Here is a 28,000-nt window from a genome sequence, read left to right on the forward strand (position 1 = left end):
TTATTCATCTGATGCTATGTTTTCCATTTATTTTTTTCACTCTGAGTCAACTGTGCATGGACACATCCGCTACTGCTTGTTGTGTGTGACCAATCATTTTATACATTTTGCAGAATGTTTGTCATTTTGTTTCGTCCCTCCACCACTATTGCACATGACTGAAAAGGGCTGTGTGTGTGCGTCTCTATGCATGCATCTGTGTGTTTGGTTGTGTATTTGTTTGTCAGTATATTTTTCATTCCCTTTGCCTCTCCACTCCTACTCTTCAAGTAGGGAAATATCTGTACAGCAGTGTTGCCTTAAAATATGAATATCTTGAAGCTGACTGACAATTGTCAACGTTTTTTTTCAGCATACACTACTGCACCCTAAGTCCTTGGTGTGTGCAAAAACTCTTGGAAAATCAAAATAGAGAATTCTGAGATATCGTGGTGTAAATACTTCATTTTCCAAACCCTATGGGAACTCACATAAAGCAGAAAATGTCCAGCAATCATTTTAGATATGAAACATTGATTAAGCAAATTGATTGGATTTGGACGCATCATTTTCAGGCCAAATTTGGTGAACCTTCCTGGACAAGAACATGTTTGGATTTTGATGTGCAAACTTTGGTGCAACCTTACCTATGCTGCCACAGCATGGCAGAGTATCATTTCTAGAGGCGGCGCATCTCCTGCCTGCAGACATTTTTTGGTGGGACTCTGGGCAATCCCTTCCTAATAAAACGTGGCGACCGTGGTCAACCTTGGAAAAGTGGCAGAACCCGCAATATGCTGCCAGAGTCTTGACGTATTGTGGGCCAGTACTCCAATCCAACGTTATGTATTCATTACGGGGAGCCCAGCAAGTTTCTGTACTGGGCACAAACACACACCCCTTTGCCTGACATGCATTTCCATTGGGAAACTTGTATAAATGCCACCCCTTAAGATGTAATCATTTTCACTAAGTTGACAATCAGAAAATGTATGAGAGAAAACTTATTTGCTAAGATACAATAAAATCAATGTGAGTTTGTTGAGTGTGCACCAACCAACACCAACAGTGTTTTATTTCGACTTATATTTGTAAAGGGTGCACACAAAATCCATTTAAAATGTGAGCTGTATTACAGCACATTTCATTTGGTCTACAAAAAGAGACATCCATGTGGCATGCTACTTCACTGATCCAGAGATCCAGCTGTGCTCTGTGATGAGTGTCTCTCAACGCGGCCCCCGTTATTATGACCAGTCCACAAGCAGGGCAGTGACATGTGAGAAAGAGGCCATCATGCAGCAGAGAGTGGCTTACTGATAGTTGGTAGATGTCAACTCTAAGACAAGTGCATACACCTTTGTGAGCCTTGGGTCACAGGATGAATTGCCAGTGTGGTGCTGTGTATTTGATTTGCTATTAGGTTTGCATTTCAAGGATATGGGGAATACAAACAGCTGAGAAATGCTTGCGTTGTCAAAATGCAGCACTGCCACAAAAGGTTTCCAGCTTTGTATAGTTTCATGGATGTTTCGGGTGAATACCGAATGCATGACATTTGAGAGGAATGAAACACGATTGCTTCACACTGAGAGGTCCAGAAATCAACTGCTTTTGCTGGGACCCGAGGAAAATAGGCGATGAATGATAGCAGATGCATTTTTTCTATATTGGTTTCTTATTTTGACATTGATTACCGTGTTTTATGAAAAATGCTTGAATTCATGCATGAATGCAGAATGTAGTAAAAAGAATAGTGTAGCAAGCTTTGGTGAAACGTTTATTTTGCAATGCCAGCTGGGCAGTCAGTTACCAACGTTCTGAAAAGAAACACACACGTTGAGATGCATTTTTTAGTTAAATACTTTATAAAAACTCATACTATATGCAAAATAGAACACACTGGCACACATTACGGGTCCGGCGGTAACCGTGCCGGTGATACCAGCAAGTTGCCGCCGGACCCGTAAATAGTTACCAGAGCCTGACTTCCCGGTAGTATCGGGGGATTAGACCGCCAGTGGCCGGCAAGTCAGGCGCCGGTAAAATCTGGTTCCCCATTCCCATAGAGTTCCATTGGACTCTATGGGAGTGGGGACCATGGAAGCACCGGCACTGTTAATAATGGTGCTGGTGCTTCCGTGAAAATATGCGGGCGGGTGGGCGGTCAGACCTGCCAGGAGGGGGGGCACCCGTCCGGCTGAGTTGTATTGTACTGGTCCGGAAACAACGGTGCAGGTAAGCTTACCAGCACCGTTGTTTCCGGACCAGCATGCTTGTAATGAGGCCCACTGTGTTGTACTTCCAATTTACATCACGCAGCTTTATGTGTTGCATTGTATCAAATTTGTTCAAGTGGGACATATGTTTTTCTTTGAATAAATAAAATGCAGCAAACTGTTTCATCTCTAAAATCGATAAGATTTGCTTTTCCTTCCCCTCTTCTTCTCCTTCGTTCTCACCAAAACCATCCATTAATTCTTAATCCTTTTCTTTACTCTTCAACTGAGAGCGATCTAACAGTCTTTCTACAAAGAGCCAATGTCCATTACTTCTCCCCGTGATCTTGGCAAGGGGCACTTACTAAGTCATCCTCAACTCTTGTCAGGGATGTCATTTCCTCAAAATGATGGGCGTAGCGGAAGTGACATCACATGACCCTCAACCTCTGATGACACCCCACCCCCAATTAACATCATGGGAAGTGAAAGCACATTACCTTCAGATGCGTCTAACACATGTGTTACCAGTCACACTCATACACCTTCTCTCTCGACCACTCACACTGCATCCTGCACAAAGACATGCACCCACCCACCGAGAACATTCAAACACATACTATCACATTTCTTCTCATTCAGCCACCAGTCACTCAGTATTACACCTTCTCTTACATCCTCTCTCACTACATTATCTACACAGGTACACTCGCACCCACGCAGAACATTCAAAAACACACTATCACATTCCTACTCATTCATCGACCAGTCACTCATGCACCTTCTCATACATCCACTCTCACTGCATTCTCTACACATGCACACAAAAACCAACCGAAACAGAACATTCAAAAACACAAATATCTGTGGGATATTGTGAGGTGGGACCCGGAGTGGAAGGGGTAGCGGGACTCCATGGGGTTGCGGCAGTGGGCCGCGAGGCGGAAAGTGCAGTCTCATCCCGCCTGTCCTTACCTGGGTTCGCCGAGGCCGGCGTCGAGGTTTACAGCCCGGGTTCCGGGCTGGTGGTGGAGAACCCTCGGGAGACGCAGGTAGCCGCGGAGAGCAGGCCCACGCAGCCCGCCGAGCTTCTCTCACCGCCGGGAAAGGCACGGAGGGAGAGGCGGTTTGCTCGGCGAGGCGGCCCGCTCTGCAGCAGCCGGCATGTGTTGGCCCACATTGCAGGAGAGAGGAGAGTTGCCGGGGTCTTCCAAGAGGGGAGGCCTCACGGGACGGACAGGACTGGGAACAGGTCTCTCCTGACAAGCGGGAGAACCAGGTGCTATGGAAGGAGACGGCAGCCTTTAAAGGAGGCGGGACATGGCATAATTAACCAATGGGAAGCCCGATAGACAGGGAAGGTTTCCATTTGGGGGGAAGTAAGTCACTCGCATCAAATAAAAGCCCGGGAACTGATCTACCCTATGTTGTTGATTTTTCTAGTCATAGAGAGAGGAGGAGGAGAGAAGGAACAACTGGTGGGCCTATCCGGACACCAAGGAGGCTTAGGAGTGTTAAGCTACGTCCCTGGAAGGCTGCCTAAGAGTGAAGTAACTCTCAAGGAGTTAATGGACTATAATTTCTTTTGGTTAAAGTTATATGAATAAAGACTAATTTCAGCAAAACCAACCTGGTCCGGGTCTTGATTTTTACAGATATATTGACCCCTCAATGCATTGCCCCTCATCACTGAGCTTCATTTGCGCAAGACATAGCCACCTGGCTGCACTGGCTCCTGTGTGCACCAGGACCTCCAAACTGCGTTTTTGGCAACAACAGAAAAATGGCTGCACCATCTTGCCTCACACACTACAGGCAAAATGGAACAAGTGCTGCAAAAGCCAAAAAAATCCCCTTCAGAATGAAACATTTTCACCCTTTCAAAATGCTGCTTTGGTGCCGATTCCACCTTTCATTTTGAAACCACTGTGAGTAAAAAGGCCCAGTCAAACCAACTCTCAGAAAAATCAAAAGCAACTTCATTTTTCCCTCGCACAGGAACACGTGTTTATTTCTTGACAAAATGTATCCAGGAGCAGCAGTTCAAGAGACTTTTTACTCTCTGAGCCTGGTCAAGGATAAATATGTCTATACTTTAGATAAGAGTGAAGTATACTTTGCCTAAGAGTGAAGTAACTCTCAAGGAGTTAAAGAACTATAATTTATTTTGGTTAAAGTTATATGAATAAAGACTCATTTCAGCAAAATCAACCTAGTCCGGGTCTTGATTCTTACATTGGCGACCAAGGATTACTGACAACGCGATGGAGACCCTAATTAAAGTCCTGACGGATGGCCAACAGCAGTTGCTGCAATTAATACAGCTGCAAACACAACAAGCGGCGGCTGACCGCCAGGCATTCCAGCAAGCCATCCAATTGCAGGGCACCTTACAAACCACGGCCCAGGACAAACAACATGAGAATATTACCAGGCTCACGGATGCTGTGGCCAGCTCAAGGAACCAACCCATGGTGCCGTCCACCTTTCTCCAGAAGTATAAGGAAGGGGAAGATCCGGCCTTTTTCTTCACAAGTTTTGAAAGAATTGCGAGAAATGCGCAATGGCCACCAGAGCGCTGGGGACAGTATGTTGCTCCCCTGTTATCTGGAGTAATGCAGGGAGCATATCAGGCTGTGAACCCCAATGGCAACACTCCATATGGGGAAATCAAGCCAGCCGTACTGGACCGTTTAGGCCTGGATGAGGAGGCCTACCGCATTCAGCTAAGGGACACCAAGCTAAGAAGTGGAGAGAGTCCCAGGCAGTTATATTACCGCATTAAAGATCTGACGGAGAAATGGATGCAGTCCCCCACACGAGCCAACCAACCACTCCTGGACAAAATAATACTAGAACAATTCATAGAAGCCTTGCCAGGCCCGATGCAAAGATGGGTTCGGCAGCATCACAGGCCTACATTGGTGGAAGCCGTGGACATTGCGTCGGCTTACCAAAAGGCCGGATATAGTCGCTTTCCCACAACTAATACCAGGAAGGATGACCTCATCTAGCATTGAACATCATGTACATAAGGCCCCAAGAGTGACACACACCAGATGGAGGCAACCAGAGGAATCTTTCAGGAAACCAGAAGAAAGGAAGACTGGATATGAGGAGAAACAGTCTCTTATATCCCTGGGGTTTCGACAGCCCCAATGCTTTGAATGCAGTGAATGGGGCCACATTGCCCGATTCTGCCCCAGAAGGAAGACTACAGAGCCTATGGAAATTGGCTATATGAAGCCACATCCGGAAGAACTCAGCCCGGGGCCATACATCGTGGAAATAAGGGTGGATGGAGGCCAACTCGGGCGCTGCTGGACAGCGGGAGTAGACAAACAGCCATATCTCAACCCGTGAGCAATACACCTAATTTATCTAACATTTTTATACCGATAAAGTGTATACATGGGGATGTAAAATCATACCCGATGAAGGAGATACAGATAGAGATGAACCACGAAACCACTCAGTTAAAGGCTGCCGTCCTTCCTGCCCTACCCACCCCGGTGGTCCTAGGAACAGACCTGCCTCACTTTGATAAAGCACTAAAAGCACTAGATGAAGAAAGAGCGATGAACAACAAAACCACGAATTTAGGTGACTCCAGAAACCCTCCCGGACATAAAAGATGGAATAGATTAGAGTGGTGCCAAGCCAGTTATATGACACGACCCATTAATTGGAAACCCGAAGATCATGAAGATTCCCTGAGAGGGGAAACCATGACAGATCCCACCCTTCGGGTAGCACGTGAGAGAGCGGCTAATGAGAAGGATCCAGACGTAACGAAAGGACCTGGCTTTCTGTTCCGTCACAGACTTTTGTACTGAAAATATAAGGCGGAGGATGGGAACGTAAGGGAACAACTGGTATTACCAAAACCCCATAGGATGGTCATAATGCAGCTGGCACATAACCACCCCTGTGGCGGACATATGGCCTCCCTGAAAACACAGCAGAACATCCTGAGACGGTTCCACTGGCCAGGCATATATGGTGAAGTAGCTCAGTTCTGTAAAGCATGCCCCACTTGCCAGCTAACAAGTGGCGTCTTACCAGCAAGAGCTGCTATGCAGAAAATGCCCCTTATTAATGTTCCTTTTCAACGGATAGCATGGACATCGTTGGACCAATAGAACCCACATCCCGAGGATACAAGTATCTACTAGTCATTGTTGACTATGCTACACGGTATCCGGAGGCGTTCCCCTTGAAGGGAACATCAGCCCGACAACTATGTGACCAGCTCATTCCCTTCTTCGCAAGAGTGGGATTACCCTCGGAAGTTATTACCGACCAAGGGACCAATTTTATGTCCACCTTACTTCGGCAGGTATGCGAGAGACTGCAGATTCTTCAGTTACGCACCTCGGTATACCATCCCCAGACTGATGGTCTTGTCGAAAGGTACAACAAGACGATCAAGAAAATGATACGGAGAGTGACCGGACCAGATGGGAAAAACTGGGAACACATATTGCCCTTGGTCTTGATGGTATTACGCGACACCCCACAGTCGTCTACCGGCTTTTCTCTGTTTGAGTTCCTTTTCGGAAGACAACCCCGAACCATATTGGATCTTGTAAAAGAGGAATGGGAGACTTCGGATGAAATCTCATTAACGGAGTACACCGAAGAGCTAAAGGAACATCTGACAGCACTCCGCTCAATGGCCGAGACGAATCTAGGACAAGCACAATTAAACCAAGAGAAAAACTACAACAAGGGAAGTCGGATGAGAACATTCCAAATAGGAGACCAAGTACTAATCCTACTACCCACCAATACTAACAAACTTTTGGCCAGATGGAGAGGTCCTTATGAAGTTAAGGAAGTTCTCTGCCCTGTGACGTATCGGATCCACCAGCCCGATCGAGCCACACAAGACAAGGTATATCATGTGAACTTGCTAAAGGCATGGACCACGCCTGTATTAGCAGCCACAATGGACACCGGTGAAGATACCTCAGAACAGAACGTGAATCGTGAACAGGGCAAGCTGGAAGACGTTCAACAGGGAACCATCTTGACACCTTCCATGAAGTCAGAACTTTTGACCAGACTGTCACCCTTTGGAAACACATTCTCTGCCTTACCAGGAAGAACAGATATAATCGAACATGAGATCAAAACCGATCCCGGACAGACTGTCAGGCTAAGGCCCTATCGTATTCCAGAAGCAAGAAGGCTAGTTATCAAAAACGAGGTGGAAGACATGCTCCGCATGGATATAATCGAACCATCAGCCAGCTCATGGTCCTCCCCGATAGTACTGGTACCAAAGCCGGATGGTACAATCAGGTTTTGTATGGATTACCGACAATTAAATTCGATTTTCAGTTACGAAGCATATCCTATGCCACGGATGGACGAGCTGTTGGAAAGGCTCGGATCTGCCAACTTCCTAAGTAGGCTAGACCTAACCAAAGGCTACTGGCAGATCCCCTTGAAATCCACATACTGGGAAAAGACTGCCTTTACAACTCCCCAAGGTCTGTATCAATTTAAGGTTTTACCATTTGGTCTACACAGTGCCACAGCTACCTTCCAGAGACTGATGGATGTCGTACTACGTCCCCATGAGAAATATGCTGCGGCTTACTTGGACGACATTGTCGTGTATAGCACGACCTGGAGGGACCACCTACACCACTTGGAATAGGTGGTGACTGAGTTATATAAGGCAGGCCTACACATTAATCCGAAGAAAACGGTATTAGGGGCACACGAAACGAAATATCTGGGACACCTGGTAGGCGGAGGCATATTACACCCCCTATTCTCAAAGATCAGAGCCATTCACGAGATTCCTACTCCAACTACGAAGAAACAAATCCAAGCCTTTTTGGGTTTTATAGGCTACTACCGAAGGTTTATTCCAGATTTCTCCACGGTGGCAGCTCCCCTAACTGATGCTTTGAGAAATAAAGGGTATCCCGATCTAACCAAAAACTCTGCTGCTTTGGAAGCTATCGATGTCCTGAAACAAAGGATCACTTCGAACCCAGTACTTCGGTGCCCCGACTTCCGTAACCATTTTTATCTTCAGACAGACGCATCGAACCACGGACTTGGAGCAGTACTTTCGCAGGAACAGGATGGTGAACTTCAACCGGTCTGTTTCGTAAGCAGGAAACTCGTACCTCACGAGGAGGCCTATTCCACTATAAAGAAAGAGTGTTTGGCAATCAAATGGGCAGTGGAGACCCTCAGATATTATATTTTGGGTCGCTGCTTTACGTTATATACTGACCATGCCCCCCTACAGTGGCTCGCAAGACATAAGGATACCAACCAGCGTGTAGTTAGATGGTTCCTGTCTCTGCAACCGTTCGATTTCCTTACCTTACACAAACCTGCGAGTTTCCAACTGGTGGCTGAGTATCTGTCCAGAAATGCTCCCTTGCCCAATCGGCCAGGGTATGTGATGTGGAGATGTGAGGTGGGACCCGGAGTGGAATGGGGTAGCCGGACTCCACGGGGTCGCAGCAGTGGGCCGCGAGGTCGGAAAGTGCATCCCCATCCCGCCTGTCCTTACTTGGGTTCGCCGAGGCCGGTGTCGAGGTTTACAGCCCGGGGTCCGGGATGGTGGCGGAGAACCCTTGGGAGACGCAGGTAGCCACGGAGAGCAGGCCCACACAGCCCGCCAAGCTTCTCTCACCGCCGGGAAAGGCACGGAGGGAAAGGCGGTTTGCTCAGCGAGGCGGCCCGCTCTGCAGCAGCCGGCATGTGTTGGCCCACATGGCAGGAGGGCACAGATTTGCTGGGGTCTACCAGGAGGGGGGGGCTCACGGGACGTACAGGACTGGGAACAGGTCTCTCCTGACAAGCGGGAGAACCAGGTGCTATGGAAGGAGACGGCAGCCTTTAAAGGAGGTGGGACATGGCATAATTAACCAATGGGAAGCCCGATAGACAGGGAAGGTTTCCGTTGGGGGGGAAGTAAGTCACTCACATCAAATAAAAGCCCGGGAACTGATCTACCCTATGTTGTTGATTTTTCTAGTCATACGGAGAGGACGAGGAGAGAAGGAACAACTGGTGGGCCTATACGGACACCAAGGAGGCTTAGGAGTGTTAAGGCTGGAAGGCTGCCTAAGAGTGAAGTAACTCTCAAGGAGTTAATGGACTATAATTTCTTTTGGTTAAAGTTATATGAATAAAGACTAATTTCAGCAAAACCAACCTTGTCCGGGTCTTGATTCTTACAGATATATTGACCCCTCAATGCATTGCCCCTCATCACTGAGCTTCATCTGCGCAAGAAATAGTCACCTGGCTGCGCTGGCTCATGTGTGCACCAGGACCTCCAAACTGCGTTTTGGCAATAACAGAAAAATGGCTGCACCATCTTGCCTCCCACACTACAGGCAAAATGGAACAAGTGCTGCAAAAGCAGAAAAATTCCCCTTCAGAATGAAACATGTTCACCCTTTCAAAATGCTGCTTTGGTGCCGATTCCACCTTTCATTTTGAAACCACTGTTAGTAAAAAGGCCCAGTCAAACCAACTCTCAGAAAAATCAAAAGCAACTTCATTTTTCCCTCGCACAGGAACATGTGTTTATTTCTTGACAAAATGTATCCAGGAGCAGCAGTTCAAGAGACTTTTTACTCTCTGAGCCTGGTCCTGGATAAATATGTCTATACTTTAGATAGGAGTCCTGCTGCAAGGAAAATGACTACAGCTGCCAAGACAGTGGCAATCTGAAGAGCTGCAAACCGAATTAAGGAAAGAAATGATAGCAGTTTTTTAACACATGTGGACTAATTGGCTGTGCTGACTGAAGAGAAAAAAATGACCTGTTTAAAACTCAATTGTTAATGAAAGCCTGCTTACTTAGCCATGCAAAGGAATTATCTTAGTGGTGATAATATACGCATAGGATATCTTCTGTCATATGTTTGTTTAATTCAAGACCCAAAGTAGGAAATTAAACAGTTTAAAACAAATAGGCTGGAGTTGAAAACTCTCAGGAACACCTGTTATTCCAGTTGCCGCCCTGAAACTCTTCCAAGGAAGGAAGATACACCCTAGACCCAGGACACATAGGTGCGAAATGCGAGCTTGAAAAACTTTGAATGGGATAGTACAATGAAAGTTCACATGCTCATCAGACATATGTCTGTGTTCCAGGCTGGGACAATAGCAGTTCTGGGACACTAACCTGTCAAGTGTGAAAGGACCATAAAGCCTTCAATTAAGACTGGAAACCCCCTTGCCTGGAAGCAATTGACAGCTGCTTGCAGTTGAAGGAAGATAAAAAAACAGTATCATGTAACAAAGGGACTGCCTTTTGGTGCCAGAGACTATGTTATAAAGACATTTTAAAGACTCTTATTTCTGTAGCAAGAATTAGCAGAAATGTTAAAGTTTGCAGTGGTAAATCTAATTTTGTGGGCCATCTTTTAAAACTTGGTAGAACACATTGCTGCATGGGGAACAGAAGTTAAGAAATGTGTCAGATTCCCAGGAAAGTATTAATGTGGCAAACATAAGATTTTGTACATGCATCCCTGGGGACAATTCACATTTATGTATTAAATTGTGAAATTTTCAGCCAAATATTTAATGGTAAAATTACCAAAATGTGTCAGAAATGCGAAACAAGGTCGCACAGACTGGAGGTTTGGACTAATCTGTGCTGCACATCATATGTAACCTGTGTGTATAATTTACCAAGAGATTGCAAGTAAAGGAATGTAGGTTTTTGGCAAAATCAGATTTTAAGTAAAGTAAATGTGGAAGTGTTGGGACATTGTAAACTTCACCTCATAAACCTGACATCATCCACTTAGAAATCCAACCAGCAGAGAGCAAAGCAGAGATGACTACCATTGCCCAATCCTATTGTTAGGGAAGGTTGTAGTAAAGACTGCCCCTGTCATATACTGTGATGATGTCACATGGCATTATAAATAAGAGCCCCTGACAACACACAGAGATGCACTGATTCCAGACTGATTCCTGATTTCCTACACCGGCGTTCTGTTCCTGTCCTGTTCCTTTCCTGCTCCTGTCTTCATCTTACATTTTTTCATCTAGAATCCAGATCCCAACCACAAGGCCAAACATTGCTGATCTTGCTTCAGCTAGCCCTCAATTCTAAAATAATCCCCATTACCAAGGGAAATGCCGTGGAGTTTTGGGAAGCATCCTGAACTAACCTGGCTTGCAACTCACTGCATGCTGCTGCTATGCTGCTCTCCTGATGCCCTATCTTATCAATTAACCAGAATTGCCGGTCCAGAAGAACTATCCTTTGGTATCCAGTCTCTGCCCAGCTGACCCTGTCCAGCTGATTTTGTCTGGCTGTCCTGTGTTAGACCAGATCCGTGTGTTGATCCAGAGCACTGACTGTCCAAAATCCAAACTAAAAGTGGAATGTGAGTATCAATAGGAACCATAGAAACCATAGCATACCTTGCCTTGCCTTGCTTTGTTCCATCCCAATCTCTAAATCATCCTATCGTTATCCTGATAATTGTAATATTGTCAAAAATCCTTTTTGAAACACTGCTTTGATTCCTTGTGCTAGCGTGAACATCTTTAATAGTTTTGTCTTGTAAAATCCTAAGCTATCAATCTTATTTCGAGTGATCGGACTGGTTCCGCCAGGGCAGGCATTGGGGAACTAGGGTTGATTCCGCAGATCAATCCTGGAATTTACTGTGTCTCAATCTGGTAGTCCAGCCTGAATGCCCTAGTGTAGAATAAAACTGTTCCTTGTCAAAACTGATTTCTTTGCCTTTTTCGCTCCTTCCTTTTCTCGAAAACACACCTCACTAGATTTTACATAACTCCCTCAATTTACCAGTTAGAGACCTCATTTCACTTCCATATTATACCTATGATCCATAGCTACAACTCGAATAAAGAAAACACATTCCAAATCAGTGAATTTCACCCGTTTCTTATCAAAAACCGTCTAGTCAATTTCAGGCGGGAATTGACATTTTTTTAAAGTTTTACATGTGTGATTTCAATTACAAATTATTTTAAACCTTCCATTCAATTTCGAATTGTATGCTTTTGTTCAATCTATTGCTTTTGATTGCTAGTATCTTTCCAGTGTTGCTTCAGGAACATTGTAGGGGGAAATTCTAACTCCAGTGCTATCTTACCTAAATTCAAAAAGTGCTCCTATTCCCTGGTGTTTTGGAGTTGTGTCAATATAAAGTTAAACTAAGTGCATTGCTTACATTCCTATTGTTCTTATCACCCCATTGATGACTGCTGACCCACATTAAAAATTGTATGATTTCTTTTGAATTTTAAAATAAATAAATAAATATTTCATTTTGTCAACCAGCCTGGTTCATGGTCCATTGTGACCAAGGGTATTTCAAAAGGGGGTGTGAAATGAGTGGAATATCATCTCAATATTGAATCTAATCTAACATAAGCATTTCAATTGCGCGCTGCATACTGGGCGGAGACTAAGGTGTGTGTCGCCTGATTGAAATCCTTAACATATCACACTCCTACTAATTTACACACCAGTAATTCACTCATACACCTTTCCTTACAACCACTCTGACTGCATTTTCCACACAGGCATACACCCATCCAGAACATGCAAACACACACACTATCACATTTCTTCTCATTCACCCACCACTCACTGACCCATAGCATATACATACATCTGACATGCACTTCACACCTGCAGAATGCACATCAAATATATTTTTAAAGCCTTCTTACCTGCTTTTCCATCTTTGGCCCGTCACTCTAGGCCACCCTCGGCGCCTTGTGCTGCTCACAAACAGGAACCAGAAAGCTGGAAGAGCTTCCTGGTTCCTGTATATAAGCCACAAGGAAGCCAGAGGAGAAGGGGTTGGAGCTGAACGTGGCATGTGACACGTGCTACATGTCACAGTCAGCTCCAACCCCTATGGAGCGCTTGCTTCTCATGCATTGTTTTTTTTCTGTGGGCACCAGCCTAATGAAAGCCTGTTGAAGTGGCATTGGCACATACTGTGTCCAAAAGTGGCTTGGTGATGCATATCAGTTCCAACATAATGATCACATTTTCAGGGAGAACACCCCCTCTCCCCTATCGCTGGTGGGATCCCAATGTAAATGATTTCCATTTCCAGCACTGGCTCTGGGTCAGGAAAGAGAGCAACCATTTACTTACAAATGTTTGGTTCGGAACCAGGACACACATGGCAGTGACATTGATCTGAATAAAGAATTCAGAATATATTATTATTATTATTATTATTATTATTATTATTATTATTATTATTATTATTATTATTATTATTATTATTATTATGAGCACATCTATTAAGGGCGAACCTAGCTTCAGGAAGCAGCATAACACTTTACAAGTAATAGGGAAGTGCAAGGTGATGAAAGCAGAGATACTGGCAGTGGGGTGCTAACAGCGGGGGTGGAGACGGAGGACAATGTGGCATGAAGGGAAATACAAGCAATCATGTTAGAAAATAGAGGGGGGGATCAATTGGTCTCGGATTAGGTGGGAGTGTAGGGTGCATGGACTGAGGTGTTAGAGAGTAGCCAGAATGTAGACCAGGGGATGGACCTGCCTCATTTCTTTGGGGCAGGGGATCATATCCGGGGGCCAATCATGATAATAAAGTGTAACGGAGGCTTCACTTCTCACAACACCCGTCTGCCCCCTGCCAGCTTTATCAGGGGAATGTTTACATGTAACAGATGCAGTAAGCCACCTTCCCAATACAACCACTTGCCCATTCCGGGTGCAAGAATGTTGAATACCCTAAGGCGGGAACTTAAATCCTGAAACATGGGCAATTGCTATCATAATTACAGTGAACATGTCAAGACCCTCCTGCCTGTGGTGCCCCAGGCAGTCGATCAGTGTTGTAGGGTAGATTTCTAGGGTTTGGAACCAGCCGTGCCTTTGTCCGATTTAATCCAACAGGCCATTGATAATGCATTTTTTTTCGTAAAAGGACAATTTCCAGTTTAATTTGACAAATTCCTGTCGACGAACGTTTTGATCTGCTAATAAATAAAAGTAGGATATGCCATTGTCTTTCAGTTACTTCACCAAATAGCGCATGATGGTTCGTACTTTGATGATTACATTCTATACTAGGCCACCGATGCATTGTTGACATGCACTACTGCCTGGTAAAAAGTAGGGCATTGTTTTCAAGTTGGTGATTGCATCTGCGATCTAAACATATCAAAGTCGTTATCTTTTTGGACTGTGGGAAAGTTTTACTGAATTTATTTGTGTTACTCTGTAGGGAAACGCTATCAAACGTTGCTTGACAAGCCAAACAAGCATTGATACAACCAATAGGGATGGCTGTTTATAATTCCACTTTCAACCTCATGTGCGCAGCCACAGTCATCAAGTACACATCAGCAGCCATGCATGCCCTGGTACTGCCATCATATGCCAAGTTGCCACCTTATGAGGCCAAATTCAGCCATGATTTGGCTGCTGACACCTGATATGTCTGCATACTATGCCAGGTGCAGTTATATAAATCAGTGTGTGTGTGTGTGTGTGTGTACCGATCCAGCCTCATAGGCCTAGGTATGGCAATGATATGCTAAAAACAGCTCCCAGGTAAAATAAAACCCATCTGTTGTTTGTTTGGTAAATAATTAAATACAACTGATTTATACAATCGTATATTCTACACACGTTCTCACATATTTAGGAACTCATATTTTGACATCAATTGCATATGTACTCCCACCACATGCCAGAATCCATGTACTTTTAACCATACAGACCTTCAGGGTTACATTCAAAGAATGCAGTGTGCCTTACTCAGTGCGGCAGTCCTAATAGTATTTGAGTATAAGCCTAAAGTAGACGGGCCTTGACAAACTCTAAAATCAACTATTTTAATGCTCTGTAAGTGGGTAGCCTGGTAAGTCAGGTTTATCAAATCAAGCAGTTTCCAAAAAATCTAAATGCAGCGGTCCATTTGATTTTCCACATGTCTCGTGCAATCCTTCTTCTGCCTAGTGTCACTCGCTTCATTGGCTTCCTGTGGACAGACATATTGATTTCAATATCCTTTGTCTCATTTTGAAGGGTCTCCTTAATCTGACTCCCACATATGCAGACCATACTTTACAGATATATTCCATCACTAGTTGTACTGTTGAACGATAAGATGCTGTTGGTCATTCCTACCTATAATTTCAAGCACAGAGGAGATCATCGATTTGCGGTAATTGCCTCATGATTGTGGAACGTCATGCCACACAGTAGCCACAAGATGGACAGCTTTTAGCAGTTTTGGAAAGCCATCGAGGTCTGGCTAGTCTGCTAGATCGACACCTTTGGCTCACCGTGCCACCATAGCGTAGTACTGGCTCTGTGGTTTCCTTTGTCGTGCCTTGATGACATTTAGTTTTTCAGTGGCATGTTATAAATTCCTATAATAAATCATAAATAACAGGATAACATGTTCCTAAATGCACTCTTTCTCACTCATTAAATATGCTGACACAAAAATACTGCCTACCCAATGCAGTGGCTCTATAGAACAACATATCCCACAATGAACTCTTGTAGTTAGTACAGATGCACACACACGATAACATGACCCAGAATGTTCTAGTATTCACTTACCACAGGGGACCCAGAAAAGCTATGTGTCCTTGGTTGTACGCTCCTACACTTTGTATGGATCAGCAATCTGCTATTAAAAGCGCTCTCACAAGAGTACATCTCTCAGGATGCACTCACTCTTAGTCTTAGCCCAGATGTGGACCTGCAATGGACCACATGACCCAAACACACTCTGCCTCATGCAGTGGAGAAGTTATCCCAGAATGCACATTGTCTCACTAAGTAAAGAGGCAATGCAGAGAAAAACCTATTCCAGAATGTCAGAAATGTACACTGACATACTTTGGGCACAGACCTCACAGGACTACATTTTCAAGAATACATTATGACCCAATCCATAAAAGGGTGTCAACAAAAGTCCATGTTGCAGGATTCTGTTTCGCTCCGCACAGATTTCCCTTTACAAATTCACATGCCTGAGACAGTAATTTGTTGCACTCAGAGCAGAGGCTACTTATGGAAAAAATATATGCCGCTGTGCATTCTTCTTCACCCATGTACCATTCTCCCCCAAAACCAAATGCCTGCAACATACCGTACCTCAATCAGCAGAGATGCCCCCACATTACTTTATTTAAAAAAATGCTTTGCACCTTCTCCATTACAGAGAGGGTCTAAAGACGCATGTTCCTGAACGCTCTCTGCTTCCCTGTGCACTTCACCCAAGAGGAATAGGTTTACAATTACGCATTGTGCTTCACAAAGTTCAGAAGCTGGCAAAGGAATACATGCACCTTCATCCACACTGCCTCTCTCATAAGTAATACCCCAGCATGACTGCATGCCCCGTACCAGACATGACTCAGAGAAGAGCACTCTGACCAGCTGCAAAGGGAGCAATAACCATAGCCCACCCACCTTCTAACCTAGGTCCTGCACCACCTCAAGCTCCCTCAGTTTGAGGCAGGGTGATCTTTAAACCACTGTTGGGAGGACTACTAAGAGGTCACATGCCCTCATTTTAAGAAGATGCACTGAACTACAAATTACATGGTTGAGTGCCCTGAAACAACAGTAAAAGTGGTGCACACTTTGGCATCAAGCGTTTGTGTTTTGGCACTCCCGACCTTCCATTTAAAAAAAAAACAACATGTTTTTATTAACCACTGGCGTCACAACAGAGACAGAAGGGGGAGCAGCTGGGAGCATGGGGTCGTGGCTGGGACCCCTGATGACCCCCACTTGACGTTCCTGCCTCTTGTATTGCTTCAATTCCCCTTTTTGGTCTCCTATATTCTCCTTTTAGTTTTAGCATACTTCCATTCTCCCCATCCTTACACACTGTTTACCCATAGCCTTGAACTTGTTACCTATAATCAGATTTCTCAATATCTTGATTGTGTTTCTCTTCTCCAACTCACATCACAAATGTCTTCACTTCCGATTGCCACAGCAATCTGTCAACACTTCTTATTCTCTTGAACGTGTCTGCAGCTTATGACATTAATGTTCATTCTATACTTAGCTCATCTCTCTCTTCTCCTCCTATCTCCGGTTCAGGTCTCTCTCCAATGAATCCTCTTCTGCATCTTGCAGCAAGTAACTCTTCCTCCTCTCTACCATTATATCATGACGTCCTGAAGGGCTGAGTCTTTGGTCTCTTTCTATTTTCTCTTTACTATTCCTCTATAATTTGTCATCTCCTGCCGTAGATATTTCCACATCACTTTTATTCTCAAAATGCAAAATCTCGATCACCTTCATGGCAGAATTTCTGACCAAATGTCCACTGTAAAACACTAGATCCTCTCCCAATCTCAATCTCAATTAATCTGAAACGGAAATGTTCCTCTCCTCTGTTCCGTATCGATATAAATGTCACCCACCCAAACTATTTCTTCCCAATCTTTTTACCCTCTCCTCATTCACCCGAAATCTGAGAAACATCTTTGCGCCCTCTCTATCTTTTTCTATTTGCATTTCTATTCCTACCTGAAGCTGCCATTTACAGCATCAAAATATTGAAACAGCATATCCTCTTCTCACTTAATAGACCAAACAACAAAGATCCTTATTCTGACTTCAATATTTGCTCACCTTGCCTACCACTCCCCCTTCTTATGCTCTCTCACCCTTTCAGTTGATTTTTAACTCTACCATCCATCTACTTCTCCCATCTTGCACAGCACACTTACATCTATCCTCCCCTCTCTACTCTTCATTGACTACTCTTCATTGACTTTTTATCTCTGATCTGTTCCAATTTCCCTATCTGTGTATTAAATGTACAGGTGTTTTCATTCTCCTCCCCCACCATTCTCTTGTTGCCAGTCTTTGGCAGGAGCTGGGAGGAGCACTGCCTGTGAGAGCAAGCTGGCGTGGCAGAACTGGAAAGAACCAGAAATTCAACCTTGTGCTGAGGGTAAACCACACCCCTTTGGAGCCAGAACATAACTTTAAAAAGATGAATAACTCATAGAGCGGACATGTGAAAATTTTATAAATGACACCATAATTCTTGTGATTTTTCTGCCCACAGTTTAAGACGTGGTAGGAACCGGTGGTATGTTCAGGGGGGTTTTAGCGGAAAAGTGGATATTACTCTAAGTGTGTGCATGTTAAAAATCTGAAACTTCATCAGTTAATGTCCCTACCCCCTGCACACATGTATGTAAAGTTGGGTCCATGTCAGAAATTGCAAAATCAGTTAAAAAGTGAAATATGTGCCAGTTCTGAATGCAAGCTCCCAGGAAGAGCAGAGTTTGAACAGGGGATACCTCCTGTAATGCATGATGGGTGCATATGATTTTAAAACAATATGTACCTCTGCAAATATGTATTTGTTTCAAATCTAGATTTGTGTGTAAGTTGACAGGAGGAGTGGACTTTCTGCAGGCTGTAAAATGACATCAATCTGACTCACAGTTCAGTTTGCCAATCAAGCGGAGGAATGGAAGTTTGACCAATTAGAAGCTGAGAGAGAGGTAGGGTCAGTGATGCTAGAACACACCCACATTCTAAACACATAAAAGCAGACAGACAGGACAGATAGGGACCTTCAAAATCCATCTGCCGCTGGAAGCCCTGCCGGAAAAATCCATACTTACCTCCATCAAACTCCAGAAAGCCAAACTAGAGACTTCAATCTATCCAGAACTAGAGACCAGAGATCCAGAAAGAGAGAGACCCAGACCAGCAGAGAGAGCTGACCCAGATCACTGTGAAGTGCAGAGGCCAGACCAGACCAGACCAGAGCCCAGTCCAAAACCCTGACCAGATCCATGGCGAGGCCCATTTCACTCAAGAATATAGTGTGAGTACATAGCAAACTGTGTAGAACCAAGCTTTTAGTTTAAATTCATCTAATTCAATCTATTTAACCTAAGTAGAACTGCTTGATAGCTCCAAATCTGTCACCTGTCATTCTAGCTGCAAAAAGCTGCACTTGTCTTTTTGAAACTTTAAAATTTCAAATCTGAAAAACGACCTTTATTTAATCGCTCATATCTCCGCAACCGTTTGTGCTAGAGACTTGCAATAACTTTTATTTGAAAGCTTAGAATCGTAGCTTTGAATCGCACCAAGAACCGCATTCCTACCCCTTATAGTTTTACCGCAATCGCGGAACACGCATCCGCGAATTTTACCGCGATTTGCAATTTCTTCACATGTAAAAACTGCTGCTGCTTGCCTTCCATTTGCCAGAAATTCGTTTAACCTGCTAACTATCCCTGCATCATTGCTAGTGTGAGCCTGGACTAATATTAACTAGATACCACTCATCCTGAACCTCTAAAAGGGAATTAAAAAGCATTTCCAGCATATTTCTCATCCATTGCTAGCACATATCAAAGCATTTGGGCCTGTGTTTTCAAAACTCCTATCTGTTTTCTGTAAGCTTGCTGGGATTGAACTGAATCACATTTGATTGCATTTCTGAGAACTGTGTGTTTCCTTCCATTTCCTTGCCTTGCATTAAGGGGGGGGGGAGGGAATTACCAGAGAAAAGTGATTACATTGTTTTGTTGAAATCATATTGAGTATTTCTATACGGCATTTCATTCATTCAACCTTGCCTCCATTTGAACTCTATAAAGCATTTTGTACCACCTTCTTCTTTTGTTCCTATTTACCAGTGTGCTACCTTATCCATTTCATCTCAACTCCTTATTGATTATAGAGAAGCGTGTTAGTGCCAGATTCTCCGTTGTTGATCTTTATCATATCAGATTAAGTGTGCTATTCAATTATTAATTTATTATAAAGTGTCATATATATATCTATTGTTTAAATTATCAAATAAACCTTTTAACTTGCAAAACAGAACTACTTCTTGGCTCAGTGGGGTCAGGGGGATTCCAAGAGAGGGGTGTTATATAAGGGTAGTCATCCAGAACGCATGAACTGGACCTAAAGATATATCAATAAGGGTTTTCATTCAGTATTCTATACTAGGCGTTAACTTAGCTGTAGTGCTGAATTGAATCCTCTTACAAATTGGGGGCTCGAGCCGAGACGTTGGGTTAGATTTACCACTTGTGCAGCTTAATACAGTGTGCTAACTGACGGGATACATACATCCAGTCGGATCACCACGCTGCTTTACGCTGTGAAGCATTCCTCAAAAGGGACACTCCAAGAAAAGTTCTGTTCTGCAAAAAAAATAAAATACAAACTTCTGTAAGTCAGGACAGAGACCAATCTCTAGAATGACGACCTTAGTAGACATGAAAATAGCCAGAGAGCACCTCTTGCATAAGCTATTTGTGAGAGGTGAATGGACCGAACAGGGCCAGGATGTGTGGTTGCAGGCCATCACACAACAGGTCACTGAAACAGGGTCAGATATATATAGAGATCAGGGTCCCTTGCATGTGGCCCTGAGTGAACTATATATGGCTCCTAAAGCCAAAGATGAACACAATAAGATTGCCAGGGTAGCGGCGTATTTATATTTACATATGGGAGCCGTGCAGGACAAATGTGCTGAAGGCCAAGATCTGGCGAGTAGGCAACTGCTGGCATTACAGAAGGTCCAATCTGACCTGGTCTCTTCTGAGCAGAGGCTGCAGAGGAGCCAGGAGTCAGAAAATGACAGCAGACTGTACATCACTAAAATGAAGGAGGATATGGATGTGCTGCAAAAGGAAAAGTCAGAACAGGATACCAGATTTCTGGCCCTGCAGAAGGAGCACCAAGACAGTTTGGACTCCTTACTGCAGAGCCAGAAAAAGCTGGAGCAACAATTAGACTTTAACAGGGCATGCACGGAGCAGGTAGCCACCCTGCAAAGTCATCTAGATAGAGTGAAGGTAGAGAGCAACAAGCTGATCTTGAAAGACCTGGATACCCAGGCAGAGTTTGATGAGGAGCGCCAAAAAGCTGGTGCCCTTCAACGGCAAAGGGACGACCTGGCGGCACAAATGCAGGCTCTTAGTCAGGAAAGAGACGCCTTAGGCCAGGAAGTCTGCCATTTAAAAAGGAAAATGGAAGAAAATCACCTGGCCCACCAGGGGCTGGGTGACCTCCAAAAAGAAAACCAGAACTTGGTAGAGCACACCAGAAGGGTGGAGGATGCTCTAGCAAGAAAGGAGCAGGCCAATAGGGACACAGCTCAGGAGGTAACCCTCCTGCAGCAAAGACTGGCCCAGTTCTCCAGGACCAACCAGGAAGCACAGAGGGAAAATGAGGCCCTCTGTCAACACAATGATAGGCTCCAACAGCAGGTAGCGATGCAGGAGAAACTGATAGAGTCGAGTAAGGCCTTAACAGAGGAACTGAAAGCACAAATGCAGGCTCTTGCATTGCAACAGGGAGCAGGGGCGGATAGAGATGAGGTCCGCTGGGAAAGAGAGACTCCTGACCATAACCGCAGGAGCCCTAACACCAGGGGCCTTCATCTTCCCCAGTCCCTGGACTCTACCACCCCCGTGTCCCCTGGCGCACATGAGCACAGGGCCACAGGGATGGCAGATTACTATCCAGCTAAGAGTATGGGGCTCATAGGCCAGTACCATCCAGGAATGGAGGGGTGGGCATCCGGGTATGGGCACCCAAGTACAATACAGTTCAGTGGGGAACCCCAGGAGAGTAGGCCCATTAAGGGCATCCTGAAAACCTCTGCCCAGTTAGGTCAGTGGAGGGGGTACCCATCAAATCCTGGCAGCAAGGAGGAATCTGAAGACTCCTCTGAACTGCGCAGGACACAGGAGACCAGGTCCCCACATTCTGCCAGCCATTCCCAGGCTCGCAGAATCCGGGAAAACCTGGAAGAACAGACGGGAACCTCTGGGAGCAGTGCCTCTGAGTCCGACGAAGAATGGACAAGGGTTACCCGAACCAAAAAGGCCAATAAGGCAAAAAGGGCCTTGCTTAAGGACCCCTTAAAGCACATTAAGGCGATCAGGAGCGTCATCACGCCTTACCATAAGAACGCTAAGTATTCTGTTTGGGAGCACTTAGAGTTGTTTGAACAAATGATGGAGACTTTCCATTTGAAGGACAGCCAAAGCTGCATTCAATATGTAAAGTGGACCTTCTCCCCGGAATACTCCAGTTTCTTTGCGGGGCTGGAGGACCAAAATCATGTAAGATGGTCCACCTATAAGGCGGCCATCCTGAAACATTTTTCTGTTCACAGAAATCCTCAAGAGGCTCGCAAGGCAGCCTACAATTTGCAATGTGGGGAGGATCAGGCCCCACAAGAATTTGTGCAGGAGTTAAAGCGTGCTTTTGCACAGACCACAAGAAGGGTGCGCACGGATAGCCGTGAATTTATAAACACGTTTTTCCATGCCTTGCCCAAATATATCATGACCCAGCTCGTGAGGGATTTTCACGAGAAAAGATCTTTAGACTGGGTCATTGAACAGGCTACCCGCATCTATGAGGTGCAGAAGCCCATAGAAAATAAAAGCAATGCCCAGAAAAACCCCAAAGCCAACAGCACCCCTGCTGCTGCCAAGGTGGCAGAGGTAAAGGTCACCCCCGTTTTGGATTTGGAGATGGGGGGGCCTAAAAACCTACCTGCACCTAATAATGCTAGGCCCAGAAGGTCCTCGGGCCAGTCGCAGACAGGGAGCCAGGGAGGCAGCCCCACAAATGGGGTCCCTCGCTCTCCTGACTATGTAAGTCCTCGCTACAAAGGTAATCGACCCATCCTGGGTTATGTGTGGACTCCTCCAGCCCAAGGGGGGGGATCCAGACAAGCACCTAACCCAGGGAACTTCCCTCCAAACTTCCCACAGGAGGGCAGAAATTTACCAAACCCTGGGCAGAACTTTTTCCCCAGATATCCACCCGACTTTCAGCCCCAAAACCATCCATCCGTCTTTCCCCAATTCCCTGAGCCCAGACCACTGAATCCGGGAGAGGGGAGGCCAAGGGTGGAGGGGTACCCAAATCTTCCCAACCCGGGGTATTACCAGAGGAGGGACAGCTACCCTTCCCGGGATCAGCCCAGGGGAGAAAACAGGGTCCCGTATCAGCCTGAGCGGGTTTCCCAGTTAGAGCGCCAGGTCCAAAACATGGCGCGGGATATGGGTCACATACTGAGGGCTCAGCAGAACCCTCAGATCAGCATGCCGGCGCAGAACGCACCCAACTCTGGACCTGGTACTCCAGAACAATGACGGGGGCAGCACCCCGATAAATCACCGGTTCCCAGGGAGGAGGCACAAAGGGAAGGGGGGTGTAAAGCCTTGGAGGAAGCTTCCTTCCTCACTTGTAAACAGCCCCTGGAAACCCAGGAACCGGAAACGAAATCTCTTGCCCCTGAAAGTCTGCCTCCTAAGGAGCAGAGGGGGGGTAGGAGAAACAAAAGACCCAAACAGACTCAGTTTGAGGAGGAGGTACAGATCTTCCAATTTGAGGGAGAGGGATCCTCAGAGGACCCTGGGAAAAGGATCTTCTCCTTCAGGGAGGGGGGAACTCCTCCCAAAGAAAAATGGGTCCCTAGGGATGCAAATGCAGACTGGGGAGATGTGGAGACTGAGCTACCGCCGCCCACCATCTCATCCCAGAACCAACAGCAAGAAAATCCCCTGGTTCAAACCCATCCTGGGGACTGCCTCCAAAAAGGGGGGGGCGGCCCAGAAACGGAGCCAGGGGAACCCACAATGGCTCTGATCTCCAGTTGCAAATTTTCTCTTTCAGATTCCCAAGACTCTCCACAGAATTCTGCCCAAATCTCCTCGCTAGCGATGTCCAAAACCAGAAAGTTAGCCCACCAGTTGTCCAAAAATGTGCATTATCTGTGCCCCCTTGAGGAGAAGGAGGGAAGATACTATGCCCCGGTACAAGTACAGGGGCAGGGTACAATTTTGGCACTGGTGGACACTGGATCTCAAGCTACCCTTCTGTCCAGAAGGGCCTTTGACGAACTGAATGCAGGAAGGGGAGAGAATTACCAAATTCCTCTCATCTCTCTTCCTGGACAACTGCAGAACTTTGACGGGAAGGAAATTCCCGTTGAGGGGACTGCAGACTTGGACATTAAGATCGGGCGACACAAGTTGAAACACCCGGTCATAATTGTGACTCCAGAGGGCACCCCTTGTTTACTAGGGAATGACCTCCTGAGAAGGTTGTCACCCCTAATAGATTGTGTAAACAAGGTCCTCTGGACCCAGACTAGCCGACCCATAAAATTAAAACAGAGTGTCAACCATGTTAGTTTAAACGGCACCTGCCACATGGTTGAACAAAAATCTGACCAAGTAGAATTTCACTTCCAGAATAGCCAAATTCCAGACGTGACAGTAATAGCAGTAGGACAACAGACTGGTGATGGGGGGTCCTCTCTATTTCTGAAAATCAACCTTCCTTCCAGTCTAAAGTGGTATTCCACGCTGGAAGGAAACACTTTGAAATTCTATACCAATCCACAATCTGAAACTCCCACTCCTATAGTCCAGAAAGATGTGAAATCAGCTCAAAGCCTGGCTGATATTCAGCAAATTGGAGAGCAGTTGTTCATCCCTGTTCAGTTAAATGATGGGAAGGACTCTGTTCTCGCTCGAGTGTGTGTGGACAACGGTAAGAGCTTCATCAGCGAAGCCATGTTCCGCCAACTCCCAAAAGATCCAGCCGTTCCCACCTTCAAACTGATAGACAAATGGGAAATGAACCTGGAAGCACCTAATTCAAAACATCTCCTGCCAAGCAGGTGTATGCTCAAAATCTCCATTGGCAACAAGAGCATAGTCCATAATTGTTGGGTCGTGCGAGAAGTCTCTGCCGCCTTTTACTTAGGCAGTGACATTCTCAATCGCTTTGCCATTAGTTTGGACCTAATAAACTTCAAAGCTTGGTCCCGATTAGCGGATAATCCCATGGGCTTTGATGATCCAGAAAAAGCATTTAGGTCAGCTCAATTGCTACCTTATGCAGTTGAAATTCAGGTTAAAGAGGAAGTCACCATCCCAGAAAGGACCCGACAATTCTCCCTGGAAGTGAAAGTTAAAAGGGGACAAGAGTTGAAAAACCCTGATGCTTACATACATCTAAATGCTTCTCTCCAACAGCAAGGGTTGGGGGTAAACCCGACTCCATTAGTCAACATAGAACATGACCCCATTCTAATAGAGGTGGATAACAGCGACTTAAAGAGTATTACTCTAGCCGCAGGCACCATTATTGGAATGGCGGTTGATGAGCGACATTTCTCCATTGATCTTGTAAATGAACTGTTAGGACCCATCCCCAAGGACTGTTTTGACAGTGACAGTGATGACAATACAACACCAGACAGGATTTTTACCCGGCATGGGGGGAACTTCCTGGTGTACACTTCCTGCCCCTATGGTAAGGAAGATGTGACTTGTGACTTCAGGAGGGATGAGGTGATTTTCCAGGTACATGAGGGCTGCCTTTCCCACCTGAAGCCTCCGGTCCAAATCAGCACTGTGACCAGGGACTTCTCCACCCAGTTGGAGGAGGCCGCTGAGATAGCCAAACCAGAAGTCTTTCCAGGCTTCAGGCAGATGGTGGAAGAGAGAGTCAACCTAGCTGATGCCTGTGTGACTCTGGAACAAAAGCAAAAGTTGAAACAAGTTTTCTTGGATTTCCAAGATCTCTTTGCGGTAGACTCATATGACTGTGGTCGCACCGACATCCACACCACAACAATCCCCACGGACCCTGGCATGACTCCAGTGTTTGTGAAGCAATATCGCTTGCCTCTCGCATCAATGGAGTCCCTTACTGAAATAATTAAGAACCTTGAGTCCCGGGGAATAATCCGTCCAGTCCACAGCACCTTCAATAATCCGGTGCTGGGAATATTGAAGCCCGGGTCTATCTATACAACTTCCAAAGGAACCAGGCCAAGCAGCGCAAATTTTTGCCTACATGGAAGGGACCCTTTGAGATCGTCGATAAGATCTCCCCTGTGGCCTACAAAATCCACATCCCCAAAGGTCCTTCGGCAGAGGGGGAAGACAAGTGGGTCCACATAAACCAGTTGAAGTGTTGCCATCCCAGGCACACTCTGCAACAACTGGAGGAATCCTCTGGAATCCTAGCGGGTACTGTATCAGACTAAGTCAGTTCCAATCATAAAACATACCACATCTAGTCTCTAACATACTGTGATTGTATGAAGCTGTCTCCTAGTCATACTGTTTTTATTAAAATAAGAATGTAATGTTTCGTTATGATAAAATGCATATGCTGCCCCACTATCTCAACAGTGGTGGAAAAAATCGCCTATGAGTAGATATTGCCGCTTTTGCTTTATCATCCTAGGAGAGATGAAACCATGAAGGATGACCAAGAAGGACGATCCGGAGACCGGGAACGTAGATCCAATGGGCCCAGTGGACCGCCCAATACTCCCATCAGGACCGGCGAGGAGAACCGATCGATCAGTACCGGATGGAGAAGAAGATGCTGAACTGTGCCATCTACAGAAGAGGAAGAAGATTATGCGGACAGACCGGTGCATGGGTCAAAACCCTTGTGCACGCGACTCCCCATCGACTCAAATTCAAAGTGCAGTCGCGTGGGGGGGACTTGTTGGGTGTCCTGACCCACGTTTAAGCTATCCTGCTACAACATTTGGTGCTGTGGGCTTAGGAAATTCAAGATGGCGGAAAACCCACATGTGCGCCGAAATCCAGGAAAGCTGCGCAGTTTGTGCGCCCACCAAAATGGTTGCCCCACTTGCCACCCACCAGTGCGAGAATGAAAGGCCGGGTTGCCATGAGGGAATTGGGTTGCCAAAGGAAAAACAGTAGCGCCGGTTAGCTTCAAAGCGCTTTAAAACCACCATTGGACTACCCGCACAGTAGTCTGAAACCATTGGGAATGGCAATGCTGATTGCCAAATGCAACCTAGAAGTGTGGGGAATTCATTTCTTAAATCCCAAAAATGAGTGCAGTACCAGTACTCACCACTATCCAAAAGCCGGCGTTTTAAAACCACTCTGTGTGTTTCTGAAGGCAAGTCAAAATGCCTATTTTCAAACCTTGCAACATGTGCAAAATATTCACTGAACACCAGCAGACATTTGGCAGAATGGAGTTTTGTGTGCCTACAAAATCTGGGAAATGAAGAGCCCAAAAACAATGCTTATAACAAAAATGCTATGGAGTCAGCAGCTTAAGCCTAACTGAAACTGGATTTAAAACCACCAAAATCGAAAATGTTAAATTAAATGAGTGACCTATGTTTGGTGTCACATGCCTTTGTAACTGTTGAAATGTCATAGTTTTGCACTTAGAATCAGCATTCTAGCTGCATGTGTAAAATTGCAAGTTATTTTAAAAGCAACAAAAAGTTAGCTGAAGGTCTGGCTTAAGGAACTTGATTTTGCCTAGCAACTACCCATCAGCAGTGAAACTTGAGTCACCACTGTGTTCCCAGGCCAACCTTCCTTTTGCTGCCCCCACTAAGGATATGCCATCTATCTGATAATTGAATTTCCTGTGCTCTGCCAGAGAGTGAACAAAGCCCTCTCCACTCAGGCAAAGGTTTTTATTACAGACGTCGTAAATTGTAGCTTCCTCTTGGCAGGAGCTGGGAGGAGCACTGCCTGTGAGAGCAAGCTGGCGTGGCAGAACTGGAAAGAACCAGAAATTCAACCTTGTGCTGAGGGTAAACCACACCCCTTTGGAGCCAGAACATAACTTTAAAAAGATGAATAACTCATAGAGCGGACATGTGAAAATTTTATAAATGACACCATAATTCTTGTGATTTTTCTGCCCACAGTTTAAGACGTGGTAGGAACCGGTGGTATGTTCAGGGGGGTTTTAG

The 28,000-nt window shown here is 45.5% G+C and overlaps 1 protein-coding gene across 1 annotated transcript in view; it reads left to right on the forward strand.

The window, feature by feature from the left end:
- PRR16 (proline rich 16) overlaps positions 1-28,000 on the forward strand; it is a 1,369,205-nt gene that overhangs the window by 896,049 nt on the left and 445,156 nt on the right. The window lies entirely within an intron of this gene.

The sequence above is a fragment of the Ambystoma mexicanum genome, chromosome 6p, assembly GCF_040938575.1.
Source record: "Ambystoma mexicanum isolate Mex_15411 chromosome 6p, UKY_AmexF1_1, whole genome shotgun sequence".
Lineage (NCBI taxonomy): Eukaryota > Metazoa > Chordata > Amphibia > Caudata > Ambystomatidae > Ambystoma > Ambystoma mexicanum.